The sequence below is a fragment of the Lepidothrix coronata genome, unplaced genomic scaffold, assembly GCF_001604755.1.
Source record: "Lepidothrix coronata isolate B3197 unplaced genomic scaffold, Lepidothrix_coronata-1.0 Scaffold5, whole genome shotgun sequence".
Lineage (NCBI taxonomy): Eukaryota > Metazoa > Chordata > Aves > Passeriformes > Pipridae > Lepidothrix > Lepidothrix coronata.
The window spans coordinates 11,170,631-11,193,823 of record NW_016690185.1 but is presented as its reverse complement, the minus strand read 5'-3'; the positions used below and the strand labels follow the sequence as shown (position 1 = coordinate 11,193,823).

The 23,193-nt window shown below is 37.7% G+C and overlaps 1 protein-coding gene across 2 annotated transcripts in view; it reads right to left on the bottom strand.

Annotated features, from left to right (window-relative positions):
- The window catches only part of TMEM200A (transmembrane protein 200A), a 52,141-nt gene that overhangs the window by 15,587 nt on the left and 13,361 nt on the right, over positions 1–23,193 (bottom strand). The window contains exon 1 of one of the 2 annotated variants that reach the window (XM_017827328.1): positions 8,488–8,530. The exons of the other annotated variant lie outside the window; for it this stretch is intronic. The gene's annotated coding sequence lies outside the window, so the exon portion shown is untranslated. Of the gene's footprint in view, positions 1–8,487; positions 8,531–23,193 lie in introns of those variants that run through there. 2 annotated transcript variants of the gene reach the window in all.

Here is a 23,193-nt window from a genome sequence, read left to right as displayed (position 1 = left end):
TAGTTTTAATTTAGTGGCCAAGGCACTTGTCTGGGAATTGAGGTGTCTTGTGTGCCAGGCCTCTCTACCACCAGGAGACTTTTTCCCACGTCTTTAGTAAAGTCCATACAGGGGGTCTTTCGAAGAAGAACTAGAATTTGAGTTCCCTGAGCTCCTCAGCCACACGGTAAGAGTGTTTGTATGGCCAAGAAGAACAGCTGGGGCCCTCTGCTATCATTATGCTCATCAGATCTGTAATTACATTCCAAAATCTCCTTTGATGACTACGATCTAAGGAACACTGAAAACATGGGTCAGTATTAGGATGTCTTTTAAACTAAAGGCCTTGTACAAGTTAACCTACCCAGCCAAGACGCAAGACAAATCACCCCCTCCTAAGGTCTCTGTTGCTGTAATTAGTAAGGTCACAGTACCCAAGCTGTCACATTTAAAGACAATTCCAGCATCTTAATACTAATTTTCAGTGATTCAGGGGTACAGCTGGACTGTCAGTTACAATATCATTATATTCATCCACAAGGGGAGAAAAACCAGTGTATGATGTTTAGGTTATTCTATGTTAGTAAACTAATTAGGACACTGTTATATCACAGCCATTAGGATATTAATGGAATGAAAATGTTCTTGGGTCTCAAGAATCCCACAAAAATAAGTAAACTGGTTAGTGTGATGCTATTTCCAATATGTCAACAATAGTTTCAAATGCTTGATACAAAAATGGGATAGTCAAGCACTATTTCTTAGAGAATGGAAAGCATAGTTCAAAAATACTTTTGGTATCCCACAGTCACACTTTTTTGCCCACTAACGGATGACACAGAAATAAATTATTAAATTAACAGTAAACCTCAGTTATGTCTTCGGCAGACTAGAATGATCTATCCAGACATCCACATGGGGGCATCAGTAGAACCTGTAAGCATCCACATTGCTACTCGGCTTTTTACAAAGTACACAGAAGAGCAGCAGCTTCAAGACATAAATTAATATTTCACATGCATAAAACAATAGAAATGTCAATATGAAGGCTTAATATCATTACTGTTATGTAAATTATCCCTCACAAACAATTTCTTATGTACTTTTAATCAACTCCTTTATCACTTGCATTATAATAAACCACTCTCTTTGTGCTGTAACACCAAAACTAAGGATACTACAAATAGGAAGAATCGGCTGGGAGCCAAGTAACCTATGGGTAGTGAGATGCTAAGAGAAAGACATGCTGAAATACTGTGGGCCACATTTACGGAATTGTATCTTAAGCTACATGTCTCGCATAGTAAATCCCTTTTTTCTTTTACCATGAACCATCTGTGTACAGCATTGGGGGTTATAGTCAAACAATTCCTTTGCAGTACATGAAGTTAAATAGAGCAGAATAACTGCTACCTCCTTGCTTCTACTTGCTTACAAAATGTCCAGGTGTTGTTCACATAGGGGACTTCACATACAGCACAACACTTGTGACCCTTAGAAGGTCTGCCTCCCTCAACTCAGACACTTACATTCCATACTGTTGCCTTACATTTCAAATATAAATAGTTCATCCATATTACCAAGTCCTCTGAAATACAGCAGAGTTGATCTTATTTCACTTTGCATCCAGGAATCAGCACATGCCTGTCCTGCTATTTTGCAGAAAACCATCTCCATTCAGTTTTTCCAATTAGACTGGGTTCCTAAGAAACCTTGTGGAACAGTCGGCTACCAGACCTTAGAAAAATTAGAATATTCCTAGCGCATGAGGAATGACAAAGAGTGCCCCAGTTAAAGACCTATTAATGAATGCACTACTGATAGCATACTAACTTATTTAATGGGTTGTGAATTTTCAGTGCCCTCATTCGTAAAGTCTATACATCTGTGTTTTAACATATTTCAACTACCCTGCAATTGCCCATGTATTTTAAAACATGACTTCAGTTGACTCGTGTGATCATGACAGATGTCAGCATAGACTGATACTAGGTAACATTTTAATTTTAGGGGAGATGTAAACTATTATTAGCATGTATTATAGGTTGCAATTTATTCATAAATGACTTGCAGTAATTTTTTTTGCCCCTCGAGGTCCTCACATTCATTATTGCTATATCACCTTACGATATTAATATTTTACTTACTTTGCTTTAGCTTGGATATAGTCATTGTTAATTAAAGAGATAAATATCAGTTTATTTTAATGAATATCCTCCTGACTTACACAAAGCCAGCATAATGTTCAGAATCAAGCACTTCCAAATTAGGCACAATTAAACTAAAATTAATCCATAACTACAATTATTTGGCACCTTGTTAAAAACTGTTGATCTGTCATGCAAATATAGACAGCATAAACAACTAAGAGATTATTTCAACAAGAAGTTCAAAGTCAAGAAGACAAAAAATATATAGTCAAATTATATAGTCAGTTAGTGTAAAAATTACATTTATGGCTTTAGAGTCTTCTCAGCTAATCACAGAGCATTTGTAGGTATCAGTCAGTTTGGTATGTCTAAACCTTTAGCCCAATTTCTGAACACATTGCTGAGGAGAAAAGAAAGTAAGGGTCAGTAAAACTCATCAGACTACCAAGTGACAACAGATACAGTATGGGTTACTTTTTTTTTTAAGAAATTACTGCAAAACTATCCGTTCTGTGTAAGAAAAGCAGGACGAAGAAATGGGGAGAGGGAGATTAAATTGAAAATGTTGAGCAGCAAGAAGCTGTCAGCAGTTCACCACTGTTTTCAGTTCAGAGTGTAGGGGAAAGAGTGAAATACAATGTCACCAGTTAATTAACTTTTCAGTAGAAGGCTAGCAATGTGTTACCAAATTACTTCATAACAGATTTATTTAGACAGTTAAACCAACAAGCAAAAACAAAACTAAAATTATCCACACATATTTGAAGGCATTCACTAAAATTCATAGAAAATATATAGAACACTTTTAAACAAATGCTTATTTACGATTCATCTTTTCTCACAGTTCTGTTTAAAGGTCACAATTCAATGCTTGTTCCTCCTAGAGGAAATATGGCAGCAATGTCAATGTAAGTATGGAGTAAGTGGCAACCTTAAAATACAACAGAAACCATGACACAGTTGGGACTATCCAGGTTAGTGAAGTTAGTTCCAACCAGAGCACACCTGAAGTGTAACCAGTTTGCAGTTGTGTGAGATACTGTCATAACGTGTCAATTCTGAAGGCAGGTACTAATCTCTTTCTTGTGAAAGCCTCAAGGGCTTTGATTCTGCAGAAAAGGTACTTCCTAGAAAACCTTGGGTAAAGTAAATAGGTTAGATAGCTGGATTAGTGGGTGTATATATATATATTTATACATGAGTTGAAGTTCATTATGGGACTAAAATGTGAATAAAGTAATTATTACTTGTTCACAGCAATGAAAAAAGTGCAGCAACACCACATTAGGCCAGATATCTGACAAAGTAAAAGGATAACTGTTATTTTTTACTAAAACTGTGCCCTAGAATTAGCAGAGCAAATATCAAAAGGAAAGAGTTCTGTACAACATGAACTGAGCTTGACATTTGAAATACTGGCCGATAGAGCTGCAAACATTGAGGACCACCCAAAGTGAATAAAGAGGTAGAGGAGCATGCAGAAAGATGAACCAGATCACGTAACTATGCGCAAACAGCTTGGAATGTCAGAGACAGAATGTAATTTAACCAATGCAAATGCCAAAAAAATTAAGATAATAAATGCAAACATACTATGAAGCAAGGAAGAATCAAACTGACAAAGATACCTATGCAAGCAATGAAAAAACATGACATGAGAATGAAATCAAAAGGGAAGGTAAAAAAAGCATCTGGTTATGACAACTGTTTAATTTGTAGGAAATATGTAAGGTCTGTGGGAGTTAACTAGTCAGATACACTTGCAGCTTCTGGCAGATTTGGCAGCTGATCACATCCTCCAGGTTCAGCTGGAGGACAAGATTTTACAGAACAAGATTCTCCTTTTCCTTTCACATTACACTGTTCTTCTTCCTATAGAAAGGATCAACCATCACCTGCCCAGAGGTCAAAATGATCACTTCACAGGTGCTTTGTTTAGGCTTCTCATTTAGACTTCCCATTTACTCTTCAGTTTTTGTTATCCTAGAGCATCTCTAAGACACCAGCAAGAAACAAGAAGGCTTGCTGCAATCCTCACAGAAGTCATGGACTGCTCTATGCTCATTCAGTATAGCCAATTAGCACAGCCACCACTGAACAGAGAAGTACACAGTACTCTGAGTGGTTCATAAGCCACTCAGCCTCAGACACTTATGCCAGATGACTCCAAAGCAAACGTGCCTGCACTGCCCTGGTACACATGCATGAGGCTTCTCAGGCTGCCTTGACATTCCAGGGTGTGGTTGTAAGTGAGGCACATCCCAACCAAGAGCATTCTGGATTCCAGCCAATTCTGACGCTTCTGCCTTTCAAATAGCTGCAAGTTTGAGAAAAGGTTCAACACAGGCCTTTGGCAATTTTTCACAACTGAGTTGCTGAGTGGGTGAAAGAATGGGTCAGAACAGAGGGCACTCACAACATCTCTGCTGTAGTCCTCAAAAGCTAAATTCAGAAAAGAAAGATCTAAAAATAAAATGCCTACTACATAATTTGAAATATAATTTCTGTACTGTCAAAAACCAGGATAGATCATGTTAGTATTTTTGTTGTTGTTCTTAGTGGCAAATTTCTATATGTTGCAATGTTTTATTCAAGATCTTTGAAGGATCCTGCTGCAAATTGCAACCATGAACACCCCCAGCACTTCGGATTGGCTGGAAGCTGTGTTTAGATTTTTCACATGAAAAATCTCCATCTGAGAAAGAAAAAAAAATTACCCATTTTACAAGAATTTTGTGTGTGCCCATTATATGGAGCCAGGGCAGAACCTTAAGATGACAAACCTAGATGTGTTAAACCAAAATGCCCCTTGCTTTGGGACTAGTGGGACAGATTCCTAAATAATCCCTAAATTAGCCTGGAAGGAATTATTGATTCTCCAGCTCACAGGTTTTACCGAAGAAGACTCCCTTGAATGCAGAACCTTTCTTGGTGAAATATTCTCACTTATACTGAAATAATTGCAGGAATGTGATTTAAGAGTGTTCATGTTATCATCATAGAAGGGTTTGGGTTGGAAGGGACCTTAAAGGTCTTCTAGTTACAACCTCCCTGCCATGGACAAGGACACATTTCAGTAGATCAGGTTGCTCAAAGCCCCATCCAACCCAGCCTTGAACACTTCCAGGGAGGGGCATCTACAACTTCTCTGAACAACCTGAGGGTGCCTCACCACCCTCAGTGAATAATTTCTTCCTTATATCCAATCTAAACCTACCCTCTGTCAGTTGAAAGCCATTTTGCCTTGTCCTATCACTACATGATCTTGTAAAAAGTCCCTGTCCAGCTCTCTTGTAGGCCCCCTTTAGGTAATGGAATGTGCTGTAAAGTCTGCCTGGAACTTTCTCTTCTCCCGGTTGAACAACCCCAGCTCTCTCAGCCTGTCTTCATAGGAGAGGTGCTCCAGCCCTCTGATCATCTTTGTGGCCCTCCTCTGGACTTGCTCCAACTGGCCATTAATCATTAACAGATGTTAATGACATCATCATCATCCCCTGGTGCCATAAATATCCAGTGTGATCCTGCTCACAGAGGATCAGCATCTGTAAGAAGATTCTAATTTTCTTTCCATCTGAGGTATGATAAAGATCGTGCAATTCCATGGTGTCACCTAAACTGCTTTTGTAACTGCTAGGACATTCATGTCCCTTTAAAAGCCTCAAGTTCTGAAAGCTCTGAGAGGTGGCCAAAAGATGAGATACCAATGTGCCATTTTTTTCTAGCTTGGTAACTTGCAATCCATGCATGATACTGCAATTCATGCACGTTTAAGCATCCTACTTCTTCCTTGTTCTATTCTGTTGTTGTTACACTCACGAATAAGCATAGTGACAAATAGTTCTAATTGCATTACGCCGCCATGTAGTACTAATTCTGAAAAAGCATTACTGAAGAACACTGATGAAGTGCAGTACAGCCCACAGAATATTTCTATGAAACATTCAATTTTCCAGCACTTCCTGATTATCTTCTGATTTGAGCTGTGTGACCCAGCTGAGCATTAACATTGATTTTTTAATTTAATTACAGACACTCTGGCTTGGAGAGCTGAGACGTGCTGAAATTCAATTGAATTGGGTTTGCCCTGGCCTCCTCCTAATACACACTATGCTGATTAATCCAATCCTGTTCTGATCTTCTGAAGTACAGGCTACATTTATCTGTTCCCATTCCTTCACAATGAGTGCTGTACACCATTTGCATCCCTGATTCACCACTGATTAACCATATGCCCCACATCAGCTTTGTGTAGTTCATGGAAACTGTTATCACAGAAACCTATTGCTTTAAAAAGAACAGGGGCAGTAAGAACAAGGCAAAGGAAGGGCAGACAGGAATGCAACCTGTGTTTTGGGGAAGGATTTATAGGTTTAGACTTGTATAGGCTGCAATAGGCATATATTATTCACAACATCTTTATTCTTCTACATCTTTATTCTTATCCTATTCTTTTGAACACGTGGTTGTATTACAGTTCAGCTGTTAAGAACCTTAATTTCATGGATAATATAAGCAGATTACATCCACCAAGTGCCAATTCCCAAGGACCAATGTTAGTCATGGGAAAGTGACAAATACTTGTTTACTCTACTGACTCATAGAAGGGGTAAGAAGGAGATGCTGTTCTGAGTTAAAAAGTACTGGCTCATGTTTCTTACCTGCAAAGTCATAACCAGATCCCAGCATACCAGAACCTACTCTTAGTATCACAACACAGTAATGTTCCAGGAATATAGCTATAAAAATTACATCATCAGATTATCACCACTAGAATTTAAAACACTTTTAAAGGTTGAAAATCCATTTCCTTTTTATGGAACAATTAATGCATAAAAAAGCTCAGGGCAAAATTTTGAAAACTGATTCAGAACCTCTTTCAGAAGCTCCCTGGGTATCTTCATTCGTAACGGAAATTGAGTTCCCAAATTACTTAGAAGTTTTTGACACTTTTACCCTTTGGGTCTGAACCTGCAATTACAAAAAGGTTCATCTTTAAGCATTTGAGCATTAGAACCTCCCAAATTCCATCTCTTAACTGCACCATGGCTCTTTATTTCTGACCCTACGACACCCTCTTCAAATTCCTATCTACTAATCACCACGTAATTAAGTTATAACTGTTTCCCTAGGCAGCTGTTCCTTCCTTGTTTCTACTTTATTCTCTGCATACTTCAACCTTATGAAGAATTGAGTTTTAATATTTTCAGAGAAGCTTTTAACTGATGAATTCACATCTTTGTTGTCTGTGAATCTATAGGGTTTTACCGCCTAACAGTCTTTGTTGATGGGAAAAGAAGGAAAACCATTTCAGACAAGAATCCGCAGGTCATATTGTTCACTTCCCTAATGTGTTCATAGGGATCATCCTGTCATTATTTTGGGACAAATTTTTTGCGTTTTCCACTCTTTATTTCAGCAGTCCAGCCTGCTTGGGGTTTTGACTTGTACATAAAAAGCACGTTTAAAATATGTTAAATGCCCAAATTCAGTAGTTCCTCCTTTAAATCATGGTAGGCTTTATATAGCAACCAAATATAGGATGTGTGTTGTGTATATAAAAAACAAGCTTATCAATTCAGAAATTGCTTTTTTTAGCAATTGCTTTGTTAGCAAAGTTACTATCAAAGATTTACTAGCCTTTCTCTGTAAGGATCTTTCTAATTATAAAGCCTTGCAATTTTCCTTTTTGAAAACATGCTTCCTTGTAGTTCACAGCCCACTTGTGACCTTCTGAAAAGCTTTCCTGTAGAAAATTACAGTGGAAAGGAAAAAAGAATAATGTATCATAAATCTGCATAGAAAACATTATTTATTATAAAATATTGCTATGACATATAGGCAGCAGCAATAGTTTATTCAAAAGCTGTCTCTGTCAGCTGCAGATTCAATTTGTGGACTTAGAATCAAATGATCATCAAATGATTACACAAGTGCTGAATATACCACTTTATACACCAATTACTGAATATACCACACATTCAAAACTGATTTGCTTACACAAACAGAAAATAAACATATTAACAGAATAAGTAAATTATATAAGACTTTTTTCCCTAAATAGTCCGCCTTGCTGAAACATTGAAGCTGTCCCCTAGACACAGTCTTATTCATAGGAATCACTTCACATTCTACATTTAATATTCAACTGCTCAGTAAACATTGTGTTCTTTCTCTACACAAAATTAAAAAGAAACCCATGCTTTGCACTATGTCATAGAGCACTTTAACATACCGAATAAATTCTACAAATGCTGAATTATAGAATCATAGAATATCCTGAGTTGGAAGGGACCCACAAGGATCATTGAGTCCAACTCCTGGCCCTGCATAGCACCACACCAAGAATCACACCATGTACCTGAGCGTGTTGTCCAAACACTTCTTGAGCTCAGACAGGCTTGGTGCTGTGACCACTTCCCTGGGGAGACTGTTCCAGTGCTTGACCACCCTCTGGATGAAGCACTTTTTCCTGATATCCAACGCAGCTTCATGCTGTTTCCTTGAGTCCTGTCACTGGTCACAAGAGTAAACAGATCAGTAATTGCCCCTCTGCTTCCCCTCATGAGGATACTGGAGACTGCAATGAGGTCTCCCCTCAGTCTCCTCTTCTCCAAGCTCCCCCAATTAAGTGAAAATGTTTCTTTGATTATTTTTTTAAATATTCTCTCTTCAAATGTGTTCTTAAAGCCAATCTAAAATCTAGGGATTAATCCAGTTCTTATGAAATTCTCTTACAGCACTAAATTCTGTTTCTTATAGCCTTCTACTCCCAGCTGCTATCAATCAGCATGAATGGAGTCCTGAAGCACAAGCCTTATGCAAAGCGACTGAGGGAGCTGGGGATTTAATCCTGGAGAAAAGGAGGTTCAGAGCTCTCTACAACTACCTGAAAGGAGGTTGTAGCAAGCTGGGTCTCTTCTCCCAGGTAACAAGTGACAGGATGAGAGGAAAAGGCCCCAGGTTGCACCAGGGGAGGTTTAGATTGGATATTATGAAAAATTTCATCACCAAGCAAGTTGTCAAGCATTGGAACAGACTATCCAGGGAGGCTGTTGAGTCACCAGCCCTGGAGGTATGCAAAAGACATGGAGATATGGCACTTATGGACATGGTTTACTGGTGGACTTGGCAGTGTTAGGTTACTAGCTGGACTCATGGTTGGATGACCTTACAGGTCTTTTCCAATCTAAACAATTCTATGACTGTATGACTGAAGAGTAGCTGAAGATGTATTTGTTAGACTGTAAGCTCTACGGGGCAAACACACTGACCACGATTGTCTTACAAGCTATGCAGGAGTTCACCTCTTGTACAGCAGGTTGTGCACATTACTACCACTCACCTATTTTGCATTCTCGGAATTCAACAGCAAAAAACTGAATCAAATAAATTTAATTAGCAGGTGATTTTTAAGTGTTTTCTGTTAGTAGGTACATTTCAGAAATTAAAACAAATGCTCAGTGAAGGCTGCTTTGACACTAATTAATGAAATTCCTTGAAAATATGTAAAGCAAAACTTTTGTTTCAGTTCTAGTCATTGGGCAAAAGTGGTCTTATTCGAACCATCCTGATGGACAGTCACAAAATTGTGAGATCAGATTGCACACTATACTCCTCAGGGGAACATTGTTAAAACAAAGGTAAACTCACAGCCAGTGAGATTTAGATGGACTGTGTGTATTAAGCATAAACACAGATGTCTTCCTGAATCAGTGCCTGAATCCAGGCACCTCAGATTAAGAAAAATAAAATTCTCCTATCATCATAGACAAAATGCAGATAAAGAACCTACTGCGTACTCTTGTAAGCCAAATATCATATACTTAAGAGAGTATCTGTTGCATAATAGTGAATTTAATTAGTTTGCTTCCATAGTGAATTTAATTATATTTTTTATCTTTGAACATTTATACAAAGATATATATCTTTCCATTTGCATCTTGACACCACTAATGGAAGTACAGTGTTTTGTCTGCAACTAATTCATTTTCACTTAATACAGCAATGACTGGTTAATTTCATTTTCTGGTGTGGAGGACATCCTGTAACACAGTCAATGTTGCTTCAGAACCCCTGAACTTAATTATCTCCAAATAGAAGGAGGAGAAATGGATACAATTTTTTCTCTCTCATTTTCTCTTTCTTTATCTCTGAAATTACCTGCTGTGTATCAGAAGATTTTTTCAAAGATTTATGGCTAAGCAAATGCTGCTCTTATTGGTGCCCAATTCTCAACAGAAACTTTGCATTAGTAAGGCAAGTAAAATTTGTTCTGGAAATATCTGTTAGGATTATGTTTAGCATAATTTATTTAAACTAAATTAGAAAAAAAAGTCACCCACATTTATAGTCCTGGTCCTACTTTTTCAACTGCATATAAAATTACGATTGCCTTCTATGGAAGTTTTAAATGTGCAAGGAATACAAAATGAGAATAAAGGATATTAAGCTGCTCCTCTCGTGAATACCAAATAACTACACTGTGGTCAAAAGACACTGGTGATAAGATCTCTTGAATTTTGAGAACGCAAACTTACAGATCTGTCTTCTCAGTGTAGAGCAAAGGTAGATATTTTAGTTCAATTTTTAATTGTTTTAAACAGAATTCAGAGACTTCTCACCTCATTGCCAAAGTGTTTTACCATTGCACAAATGTGGAACAGAATCTTGAATTCAGATACATTACTGAAAAATAATAAATCAGGTATGGTGGCTGAGTCACAAAAATCAAGATGACTCTGACACTCCTGCATGAAATCCTAATTATTGATATGAGTCACAAAATTTGCATTGACTTCTACAAGGACAGACCTTCACTTGTGATTTATATTATTGTGTGGATATTCTGAAGCATTCCTTTCACATGCACTATTATAATTTGGAAGCTACACAAATATGGTGAACACCACACAGAAAATGAAAAAATGTAACAAGTAAGAAGCTAATTTTTTTAACAGTCCTAGCTTTTCAGAAATAAAATATGGTTATTTCTACAGGATATCCAGTAACATATGCGCCAACTCAGCATTCTGAATTTTCAGTTGCCCATATGCTGGGCAATCCTAGGCCCAGTACCCCTGCAGTGATCGTAAAAATGGGATGATATGGAGAGTTGTTTGGATGTGAACATAAATAGCTTTTAGCTTTCTTAGCAAAATCTTAACCAAGCAAAACTAGTTCTGGGTAAAACAACATTTTTTTTCTGTGTGTCATGACCAGTTTTAAAAGTTACTTTTTAGAGTAAATTTTGACTAAATACATCTTTTTGAGAGGGGAAAAAAAAAGGTTTCACTTTCCAAACACTCAAAAAATATTTTCATTGTTTCAACTTCTGTTTTGAATTTTTATTACTTTAGCCAAGCCCACCTGCTGAATGTGGTATGGATGCCCACACAGGGCTTGTGGGTTTTTTAATATATACTGCATTTTCTGCAAATGGATTTTTTTAGCAAAGTTCTGATTTAGATCCTCAATTTTAGCTTCATCCTATTTCAAATTTCTGACAACGATTAAATAAAAAAGATGATGAAAAGAAACTTTACAGCAACTCTTCTTTCATATTATTATCAACACTGAGTTGGAATGAAATGTTTCATACGTAAAAGTGATTTCTTTAACCAAAATATTTCACGTACAGAATGAGTCATATTATAAATCACACAACTTCTGTCAAAAGAAATATTTTGCACAGAACTGACATTCATCTGTTTAAAAAAATTATCTGTTTTTATAAAATTCTGATCTCCACAAATCATGCTGCTTATAATAAACTTTTATACAATACACACACCATTTTTAGATTCATACATTACCAGCTGTCATAGACTGAAGCCAGGCTTGCCCCCTGAGGTTTTCCAAATTCTTGTCTTTGCTACAGAACATCCTACAAGCTTGCCAAGAACCAAAAAGCTGCTGCCCAAACAGAGTAGATTTATTAGAAAAGCTGAAAATGTTTATTGAAAAGACCAGTTATTTTCCCTTAATGTATCCCATTGTTCTCTTACTGAAGTCTACTCTTGGTTGCCAAAATTTTTACATATTCCTGCTTGCTGGGTTTTATGAAGAATGGACTTCTAAACAGTAGCTGCAAAGCTACTTGAAATCAAGAAGCTCCACCAAATGGATATTCTCTAAGGGTGACTGAGTTTCTGAATTTTATTTTCACTATAGTTTTTGTCACAACACTATTTATCCTGGATACAGACTCAGTCAGGAAAACTTCCTTGCAGGAGATTAATCACATTTGTAGTATCCTGTTGCATCTTCCTCTTTGCCAGGCAAAAGACCACACGTATCCTTCTGATTGCTGCCTGGGGACTTCTAAGCAGCATTCATCATACTTTGACTAAAGTGACCCTTTGTCCCCTTTTTAGGGCTCCCAGTCTGGTATCATACATGGGAAGATAAGCAGAGAAACAGAACAGATGGTGGCAACAGATGCCACAGGTGAAAGGGCACCGTTAAATTCACAATCTCACTACTGCCATCTTTCCCTCATCCCCTCCACCTCACATATTGTCACAAATATATTTATCAGGAGAGGAAGTTGGCTACAACACATCCTCAGATCCACACATGAATCTTCCAGCTCACAGCAGGGCCAACACCTTGATGAGATCTTCGATCCACGCTTAAAATTTACACACAGCTAATTAAAACAAAACCAAACTTTTAAATATTTTCTACTTCTTAATTTACTTGTTGCAGGAACAACTGAGAGCAACTAGAAAAAGGACACATTTTAACTTTTCTTAATTTTGTGTATTTGTCAATATTTTTGTACAGTAAGTTTCTCTTAATTGATGTGGTCATTTAGGCTGTTATTTGTAAGAGGTTTATTACACAACAATATAGAAAACAAATAAATGTGTTATATTCAGGAGCACTTGGAAGTCTAGCATTTGAAGCTTACATTACCTACTGATTTCTAATGCACATTTTCTCCTTTAATACTCTTTAATACACTAATAACACATATTTAAGCTAAAAGTACTTTAGAACTATTTGCACTGTCCTAACAGCCAGACATAAAACTGGTAGTGGAAAATAAAATGCGTACATCTTCCAGGAAAAGACTTCAATATTCCTGCATGATGCCACTAGCCAAAAGTCAAATGCCAAATTCCAGTTTTCAGTCAAAATACCTAGGAAAGACTAAAAGCAAAGAAGAGGGAGAGCCTTGTAATTCAGCTAGCAAAATATTCATATTCTAGAGCAGTGATTTTCAAACTTCTGATGTTTGTAGACACTTAAAAAATTTCCAATGCAACCTCCTGCAGAATTAATACGTGTGAACTTTTTTCCTCAGTCATCTTCCATAAGTGTCTTCAGACATTGTCCACAGACCCACCCCCTTCCATTCTCCATTAAGTCTAAAGAACATATGCTGAAAGCCACAATTAGAAATTCAGCAGCCAAATGAACCATCTCTTAAAACTGAAAATAATTACAATTTTAGAAGACAGGTTTATGAGGAAAAATACAAGGAAAAAAAAGAAACCAAAATAAAAAAACACATACATGAAATTTCTTTATTGTATGTCATAAAGATTTCATAGAGGTTGCTGGATATTGCAGCAAACTTCTTAAATTCTCAAGGCCAAATCCAATTGTCCTCATCCCACAGTAAATTCAGATCTCCAAATCTGTTATAGCCTTAATTGACTGCTACTGAAAGTCAGTGGGAAGTCTCATGTCAACTGACTTGCAGATAGCAGAACTGGGGAGTGAGCAAATCTCTCTCCATTATGTCTCCACCAAGTAACTCCTTAAATCTCCATGCCTGTTATTTAACAGCCTGATGTCTTAAACAGGCACACTTGTGCTATGAAGCACATCTTCCACACAGATGGGTCCAGGTCCTCCATGCTGACTCTGACTGAATCGTGCACTCCCTACATTCCCTGCTAGGAAACCCCTGGCAGTTTTCCTTGAGCTAGAAGTTGTTTCATGCACATGTAACTATGGAAAGTTCTATGACAAATTTAGTAAGATCTCTGCAATGTAAGAGTAAGTACACCTGATTAGGAAAAAAAAAATTAAATGAAATCAGAACAAACAAAAAGCTTAGTGTGAAGCTTTTACACATAGGAAGAAAGCATCCATATATTAACCTTGGATTAGCCCTAAAAACTAGAATAAAAATGAGATAATGTCTGTCTCTGAAAAAATTTATTTTCCTGGTGTTCACTGAATTTTTGAAATATATACAGTTACTTTTGCACAAATATTCATATTGGTCACTTATTATTCAATTCATCTCTTTTAGTGATAAAACCATAACTGTCTGATCATTTTCAATAGTCTTAGAATTCAACATTCCACTCCATAAATGCCAAATTGAAAAACACATAGGCAACAAAGTAAAAAGTCCCTGAATGCTGTTTATCAAAGTAGTAGCATCTGAAAGTGAATTCAAATACAGAACATCTGCTGCCCTGTTGTCATAAAAATTCACAGCTGCTTTACAGACCACATGCATTCTCTCAGGACATCTGTTGAGATGGGGAAAAAGAGGCCTAGGCCAACAAAGGAAGAAGGGCTAAAAAAATTTCTCCCCCTGTAACAAAGATATTAAACCAGACATATCAACATAGAGCTGAAATGCAGTTATATTTCTGAACACAGGACAGAGATTTACTGCCTGTAGTTGCAGCCATTCTTGCCACAATCACTACTTTGCTGGCTGGGACTAGATGCTGTTGCTGTGACTCATCTGGGATATCACCATGCCACAGGAGAAATCCTGCTGTGAACTACAGTCTGTTCAATGTAGGAGTATTACAGTAGCTCACAGAAATTGTTCTGGGGACCTTACAGATGCCAAGACGCCTTACTTGTTCTATTACAAACAGTTCAAGTGGAACAGACTGGAGCTCCTCATTTGAGTAAGATTTTATTTACTGTTGGTAGACATTTGAGAGTTGGGTATTTACATTTCTTAAGAAAAATGCATTTTCTAACACACAGTATACTTCTCATTTTGAGATCCTTGAAGAGGCTTATGAACAGGTCGTGCATCTAGTACACTTCCAGTGTTTCCTTTGAAATCCTTTGGGGCTTCTGCAGAAAGCAGCATCTTCTTACTCCACTCCCAGTCCTAAACTTTCTGATGTGCCGTGTTCTCATTAGGACCTGCCAGCACTTTCCTCCTTCCTCAGGCAGGATCTCTCTCTCACTTGATCACCAAAGACCCCTTAAATCATATTGCCAGGCTTCCTTTCTGTTCCCTGGAGAAGAGCAGACACACCTCCCCTTTTCCCATAATTCTGTCTGTACCTGGGTCTGTGTGCCTCTAGCCCTTCTGCCACCTATCCGCACTATATACTTTCTTCATTCACTTTCTTCAATCTTCCTCATTTTTTTCCTGTTTAGGAGTTGAACCATTCAGGATGTCAGTTTTACTGTAAGAACTGTAAAATGCGAGATAGAGATCTGTTATGCCAAAAGTTCTAGGAGCTGGCACCAACCAGCTCTTTGATCTACTGTAATGTTTCCCACACTCTGATCTGTGCACAGAAGAGAAGTGGAAAACCAGGAAACAGAAAAAAAAACATTAAAAACCACACCAACATTTAGCAAGATAAAACTTTAATGAAGATTAAGAAACATACAGATAGGTTATGTTCACAAGGCTACTAAAACAGTGACTGGAGGTCTTATCAATCAAGCTGGACCAGCTTCAGCTCAGCAGGGTTGTGTGCTGCTACACACAAGGTTGCTACACACTTTGAACTGCTGCATCCAACTCCACAAGTTCTCGGTTCAGTCTTGCAGTGCCCTTGAGGAACAACAGCATCAGATGTGCCAGGGCCAAAGTTACTGCAAGTTGCAATGGAATATGAGAACACTTTGTTAATCTTCATTAATGACTTATATGCTTATATGCTAAGATATGAACTGTAGCAACTGAAGAGTTACCATGTGTCCACACCTACTGTTCAGCAATGGAGGGAAGCCTTTGACAAGCACAGGAATGGTCAGCTGCAGGAGCAATATCTCAGACCACCACGGCTAAACCTACCACTCAACTGGGGGTCAGAGACCAGGAGCACTGCCTGATTAGCCAGATGCCTGCACAGCCTTTGGGTAGATTGAGTACAGAGTACTGAGCTCAAGCTGTTTCCCTTACCAACCACAAAGCTTGTTTCTGTAAGGGCTTCGTTAACTTTATCCAATCAGGGACCTTTTCAATGCAAAAGGCAATAGTAGGCAAAGAGGGGAAGTGATTAGCAAAAGCACACAGATACAAACTGATAGCCCATGGATAAACAGTGACAATCTCTAGAAACTAATTGGGTAGGCATGGTGTGCCTGTATATTCACCCGCAATTCCTAAGTTGAACTAGCTAATGAATGGCTCTGGGACCTGGCAGGGGTATCAGGCGAGCAGAAGGTTCATATTGGTGTTTGGGGGGATCCATGAGTGTGGGGTACCTGTGGAACAAGTGAGTGAGAGCATGTGTCTGTTTGCAACAAGCACCAAGCTGGACCAGCCGGCTAGTCCAACGGGGTGGGTAAGGGGATCCAGGATCCAGGCAGGAGTGTAGGGTGGACAGAGGGGCCACACCAGTGCCTGGGTAATCCACAAAAGTGCTTGTACTTTCACTAGTAAATGTCAATCCTTAGCAGTCAAAGAGTAGGAAGAGGACCTGGCTGTAACATCACTCCTGAAAGCATTGTGTGTGGATGCTGTTGAAGGAAGCCCCCTGCCTCTGGCAGTCTGCATAGCCAGCCATGCACGTCTTCTGTGTGTGGGTGTCTCTGGGGGAGATGTTTAGCCAGCAAGGTTAGGTTAAACTGGTTGAACCTATAAATGGGAAATCAGCAGCCGTGTCCATTGGTCTGGGAAGGAGACCTCTAGGTTTTAGGGTGCCCTAGGTTGGGCTCTGGCAGCCACATAGGAGGAATTGCCAGGCTCCGGAGCTCCTGTAGGCAATGGCTGCTTATAACATGCCATAACTCTTTGCTTAAAGCTGATGTACAGATGGCCTGCAATCCTGAGCCATACTATATCCATGCTGATAGGTCTTAGCTCAGTGCTCCTGGAAGACTGCTGAGGATTTTGGAACAGAATACAAAAGCAATCCATCTTATTCCTCCCAGCAGAAAGAGAGCAGTAAGTAAAAGTATGCCATAAAAATGAAGATAAGCCCATGCTTTGTTTAGCCATCCAGTTGTGGGAGCGTTATATGCACTCACCTTTAGATGAGAAAGAAGTTTGCAAAGGAAGAGGTATGAAAGCCAGCAAATTCTCGAGTTAACTTTCTTCTCCAGGTTTTCTGCCTATCCTTCACCTATATTTCCCCATGCTCTGAATAATTTTCAAGTAATTTGTCTAATCAGTTAGACATCTGATGCCCACATATATGTTTTGACAGCACATAACAAGATAAAAGGTTAAATCTGAAGTTCAAGCAACAGGAGTTTGCTGTCAGTTTAAATGGGATCCAAGTGTCACATGGAATTCAGAATTATTTTTTTCTTCTCAGTAATTCTTGATATGTGCCTTGCTGCTTTTCAGAATAATTGCTACTATGGTTTATTGTTTATATGCTTAGTCTTTGGAGGTGTTCTCAAATCTTAAGAGATCAGATCTTGTTTTTAATTCTTAAACATTCATGCCTCAGCATTAAATTGGCTTATTAAACAATATAATAATCATTACTGTAGAACTTGAAAACACTGATTTTTTATAACCTTAAAATGTAAAAGACTCTTTTTAATGTACCCACAGAAATTATGGGACCTTAAATTGTTATTTCCATAAATAACAAAATGACATTTCCATAAATGACAAAAGTATGCTTTATGTTCATAAATTTAGCATATACTTCTAGAGAGAGCCTGATTTGTAAACATCTGCTTATCTGCACTTTCTTCTTAATTTTAGGGTCACAAAAATTTCATACTAAATTCTTGCGAGCTATTGCATCTTGTATGCAAAATAACATTATAATCTTACAAGTTGGATGCAGAATTTGTTCAGGAATAAAATGCCTTTAATCCACCTAAATCCTGGAATTTCCTCCATTAAAATCAGTGCAATTTTTCATTTGACTAACAGCTCCTAGAACTGGCAAGAATTTGCAGAGCTGAGGCCAGAGTACTCCAGGTTTTCATTTTGCTGCTTGGCAGGTGGGGAAAAATTCTGTCATTCCACAGGAACTGGTAGATCTAATCATATGTGTAATTTCATATGGTTTTGCTTATCAAAGAAACACATGAGTCGTATGATTTTTCTAAGTTAGTATTTTAGTATAGTTACAGGAATGACACTTAGACTAGCCATAAGGAACTAATAGGAGATGTGGCCAAAAAGTTGAAAAATTATTTTAAAAAGTAGTCCTGCTGTGTAAAATTTCTTCCATTTCGAGTTTATGAAAATAGTTCAGCTCTTAAATTATTAGCAGCAGTAACATACACAGTAAAAACAGCACTTATGAGCTCCTTCACAAACCAGGATCTTTCAGCATTACAGACTATAAAAATTAAATAAAGTAGCCCACATCTCAAAGAGAGTCATAGAATCATAGAATATCCTGAGTTGGAAGGGACCCACAAGGATCATTGAGTCCAACTCCTGGCCCTGCACAGCACCACACCAAGAATCACACCATGTACCTGAGCGTGTTGTCCAAACACTTCTTGAGCTCAGACAGGCTTGGTGCTGTGACCACTTCCCTGGGGAGACTGTTCCAGTGCCCAAACACTCTTTGATGAAGAACCTTTTTCCTAACATCCAGACTAAACCTCCCCTGATACTGCCATTCTTTCAGGTCCTATCCCCAGTCACCAGAGAGAAGAGATCAGTGCTTCCCCCTTACACCTTTAGTGCATTAATTTTTCTTGCCTCTTTATACTTTTTATTTTCCTAATAAGTTTGATAAAAGAAATTGCCTTTACCTCACCTAACTGGTGACTGCAGAGAACAAGCCTCTTCTTTGCTGTAGGCACATCTGTATATATGCTTCCGCCAAATATAATATTACTGTAGCTCCCCTGAACTTCCCCTAGATTTTCATTTTCTATTACAATGCATCAATTATTCTGAGTTCTTCTTCATATTAAAATTAATTGAAAGTGCATTCAGCAGTGTATTTTCAGGCTCAGCAAGCTGACTGCAGTTAAGTATGGTATAATCAGAGAGAAAAATATTTTCTCTGAATATCTTTTTAATTTAGGCCTGTCATATGCTTCTGCACTCTAAAAGCCTTATTTTGGCTTGCTCCCAGTGTTCTCACTTCTGTAGAGGAACCAGGAAAAACTCATGTACTACTTTTTATCAAAGTCACTCTGAAATATTGACTATCAGAATAATATTCTGACATTTATAAATAATGCCTACCATTTCCTCATATTCCTTCAAAAACTCTGTGTCAGAGTGACCATAAAGGCCTCATCCAAAGAAACCTTAAGACAAAGCAACGACTGAAGTCCACTATGTGTGTGTATAAAGCAGACCACATGAAAAAAATGTAACCAAGTAAAACAAGACATTACATTACAGGGAGAATAAGGATTTTATGAAAATACAAGCTCACTTTGGATTCTCATTGTTTTCCTTAGCTCTCTCTGCTTCACTTAATCTTTTATTCCATAACTCATTCATTTGTCCCAAGACCTTAAGAGTTTTACTCAGCAGAGCACTGTACAGATTTTTGGTAAAGATAAATCACAATAGCAGTAATACCCTTAAATCATAAAGAAGCTATACTGAACTAATGTATAGTACAAGTGAACAGTGTATAGGTTTTACAGAAGTAGAAAGAAATAAAATAAACTTTATGTTCACTGTACATGTACTAATGCACATGTACATTAGTACAGAGTACTAATATTCAGTTAATATGGATCGTTCAGTAAATAAAAACAGCGACTAAATTATTACTTTCAGATAAAACAAGAAGCTTTATAAATAAATCTAACATTTATTATGAAATATTTCCTATTACAACATTAATAGCACTTTTACAACAATCAGTGGATACTCTCTTGTTTAGCCTTAGAACAGACAGGTAGGATCTTTTGTGCAGACCATAGAGTCTTTTCCACTTTTATGAGCGGCCAAAATTGCAGGCACTGGGTATACTAACACCATGCAATGAAGTGCTGTAAACTGAACTCTGAGCTACAGCTAAAAAAAACAAAACAAAGCACCAAGCAACAGTGCTTGCTTGGGCCTTGAAAGCAGAGAAGCACATCCTGCTGCCTTGGATGCAACATCACTTTTCTATTTCTTTTTTCAGAGGTGCCATTTTCCCCAGATGGCATGGTGCTGGTCAAGCAGGTAGCAAAATTTCTGATACTGCAATGTGTAGATACAGTCAACTTTGTTTTGAACAGCTATTTATTAGCTGAAGGGCTTTCATGAAAACTAATAGCCCTGCCCTTCACACACTGGTATCAAGGTTTGCCATTTTGTCTAGAAAGCTGCATCCTAAAGAAAGTGCAAGAGGAAATTAGTCCTTATGTCTGTCCTCACATTTTGAGAGCCAGTACTTCTTTTTCTCCACATTCATCCAAACTGATTTATCTTTTAGCATAACTGTGTGGGATTGACAGAGCCCAATGGCCAATTCCTTATAAATGTATATGATTAATTGGAATATGAGATGCACAGTTTTAGGGGAAGATCTTTATGAAAGGTCCACTGAAGGCCACTTACTATTTTGTAATGATTTGACATCAACTTAGATTTTGGGAAAGTGTTTCAAGTCAGAGTATCTCTGACTGCAAAGCCTTGTCATTCACTAACAGATAAATGAAGGACTAGAGCATATAACTGTCAAAATATTTAAATTATGTGCAATAAATATAAATTCTGATATTTTCAGGAAACCTACATAAAACTACACCAAGAATGTATATTTTTTAAATTATTATCAAAAATTTGTGTGTCTCCATATTAAGGCTGCTTGATGTCCTTTCTGTAAGATCTCCTGCTTTCTCTGCTATCAGCATCTCAATTTAAAATGTAATCACTGTTAATGATCACTACAATTAGATATACACCAGATTAAGAGCTTTTACAGATAGTCAAACTGGGCATAATGAAACCCCTCATAGTTCACTGAAAAAAAAAATGCATTCAGAGTATGACCCCTTTCTTTCCCTAAGCAATAAAATGAAGAAACAGTTATGAAAAGCTGTCATTCTTTGTACACACACACATAAGAGTAATGATCTGTTCTGTGCAAAACTGTAAAATACCATTTAAAGAAAAATACATCACAAAACCTTTATTTATACAAAATAGGTTTTGCAGATTAACACCTAAGTTCTCCATTCTTAACCAACCCACCTAAATAAAAATGGGGATAATTTTGAATGTTTCACATAATATTTTGTCAATCTTTCTCACATAAATGATTTTTCTTCTAAAAAAGATATGTCAGAAAGACCTGCTCAGTCATATCGACTGCTCCTACATGGAGACATCTGGACTAGCTCATCTGAAGCCCACATGCAATAGACATCCCATGTCCAGTGCCATATTAGCTCAGGCATCACCACAAGGTATTGAATTTTGTTAGACAGGCTTACTAATACCAACCCTACTTTTGCCACACACAAAATGCATTAAAGGCATGTTGTGAATTTTACTCCTACTTAGATACGTTTGTTTCATTCACTACATTGAGCATGTGTAATCTAAACATTATCCAAGGAGCTGCATGCTGGAGTACCACATCCAGTCTCTCCAGCATCTATTTATCCATACAGCTGGAGAGAGTTGCCTAAAATAAACATCTGGGTCATTATGTTTGTCTACGTAACAAGCTTACATTATACATTTCAAAGTAATATCTTTGATGGAATTTAAATCCCTCTAGAGAAAAACACTATTTAGCCACAAACTTATGACTGTTCAACCACAAAAATATGTATACATGTGGATATTTTAGGCCAGAAAAGATCATTTTTGTCTGCATACATAAACAAGGAAGTTCAGTTCTGATTTCTGTATCAAGCCTATAACTCCTCCAAGAATAACTTATTTCAGAAAGATAGTCTTGATTTTAAGAGAGACAACTCAGCTCTTAGAATATATTTTAATTCATTCTTCTCACTGTTTCCAATGTTTCCAATTTCAATTTTCATTTTATTTGCAGTTTCAATACTTTAATTTCCAATACATTTTGATGCATTATGATTTCTTCTATCACTAATGATTCTGCTCAGGTACCAAGATTCACAGAGCTCTTTTCACTCGTGGTATCTAATACTGGTTTGATTTTGCATAGCACCTTTCATTCAAATGTCTCAAAAAATCCTCATGAGTACATAAGTGGCAAACTTCCTATAGAAATATTCCTGTTTTGCAGACAGGCAAACTGAAGGAAAAGACACTAAAGATCATATTCTTCAAAGGGATGAAAATAACATGGGAACAAGGTGTCTATGCATTTCTGGAAAGGCAGGGCTCTCCAAAGTTCCAGACCACCTCTGGCAAACCCAGGAACAAAACTCTCATCATCAGATTCTTATGCCTCTGCTTCCACAAGACCATTACAAATTTGCAGATTTCTAGATACTGTTGTATGTTCAGGTGTACAACTCTGCAGGTGTACAACTCTGCATTTAAAACAGCTCAGAAATACACTGCAGATTTAATACTAATGTTTCAATTATGTTTCAGCACAGGAATTCAACAGGTTTTACACCACTTAAGCAACTTAAGCAATTTCATACAACAAGGCACTTTAAGACCACGAGTATTCACAGCAAGCCCAAATTTGCCTTGGCAGCTGCTGAAACTCTGACCTATGGCAAAGAATATGAAGACCTCAGCCTGGCAGTTCAGCCCCCAGTGACTCTGTGTCAGTGGAAGCGCGCACACTCAGTCATTTCTCTTCACATCTGAACCTGGGAGGAAGGGTGTTTTTCTGGATCAATGAACACTACTGAGTAGATGAAAGAACTCAACAGGTTTTCTTCAAAAGGGAGCCAATAGCTATCAGAGTGTATTCTGAGAGGGGCCTTATTGGCACAGGTCTCTTGCTCTCACAGCCTTGTTTCACACAAGCCAGCAGGTCAGACCATAGTAACAGGCAGAAAATTA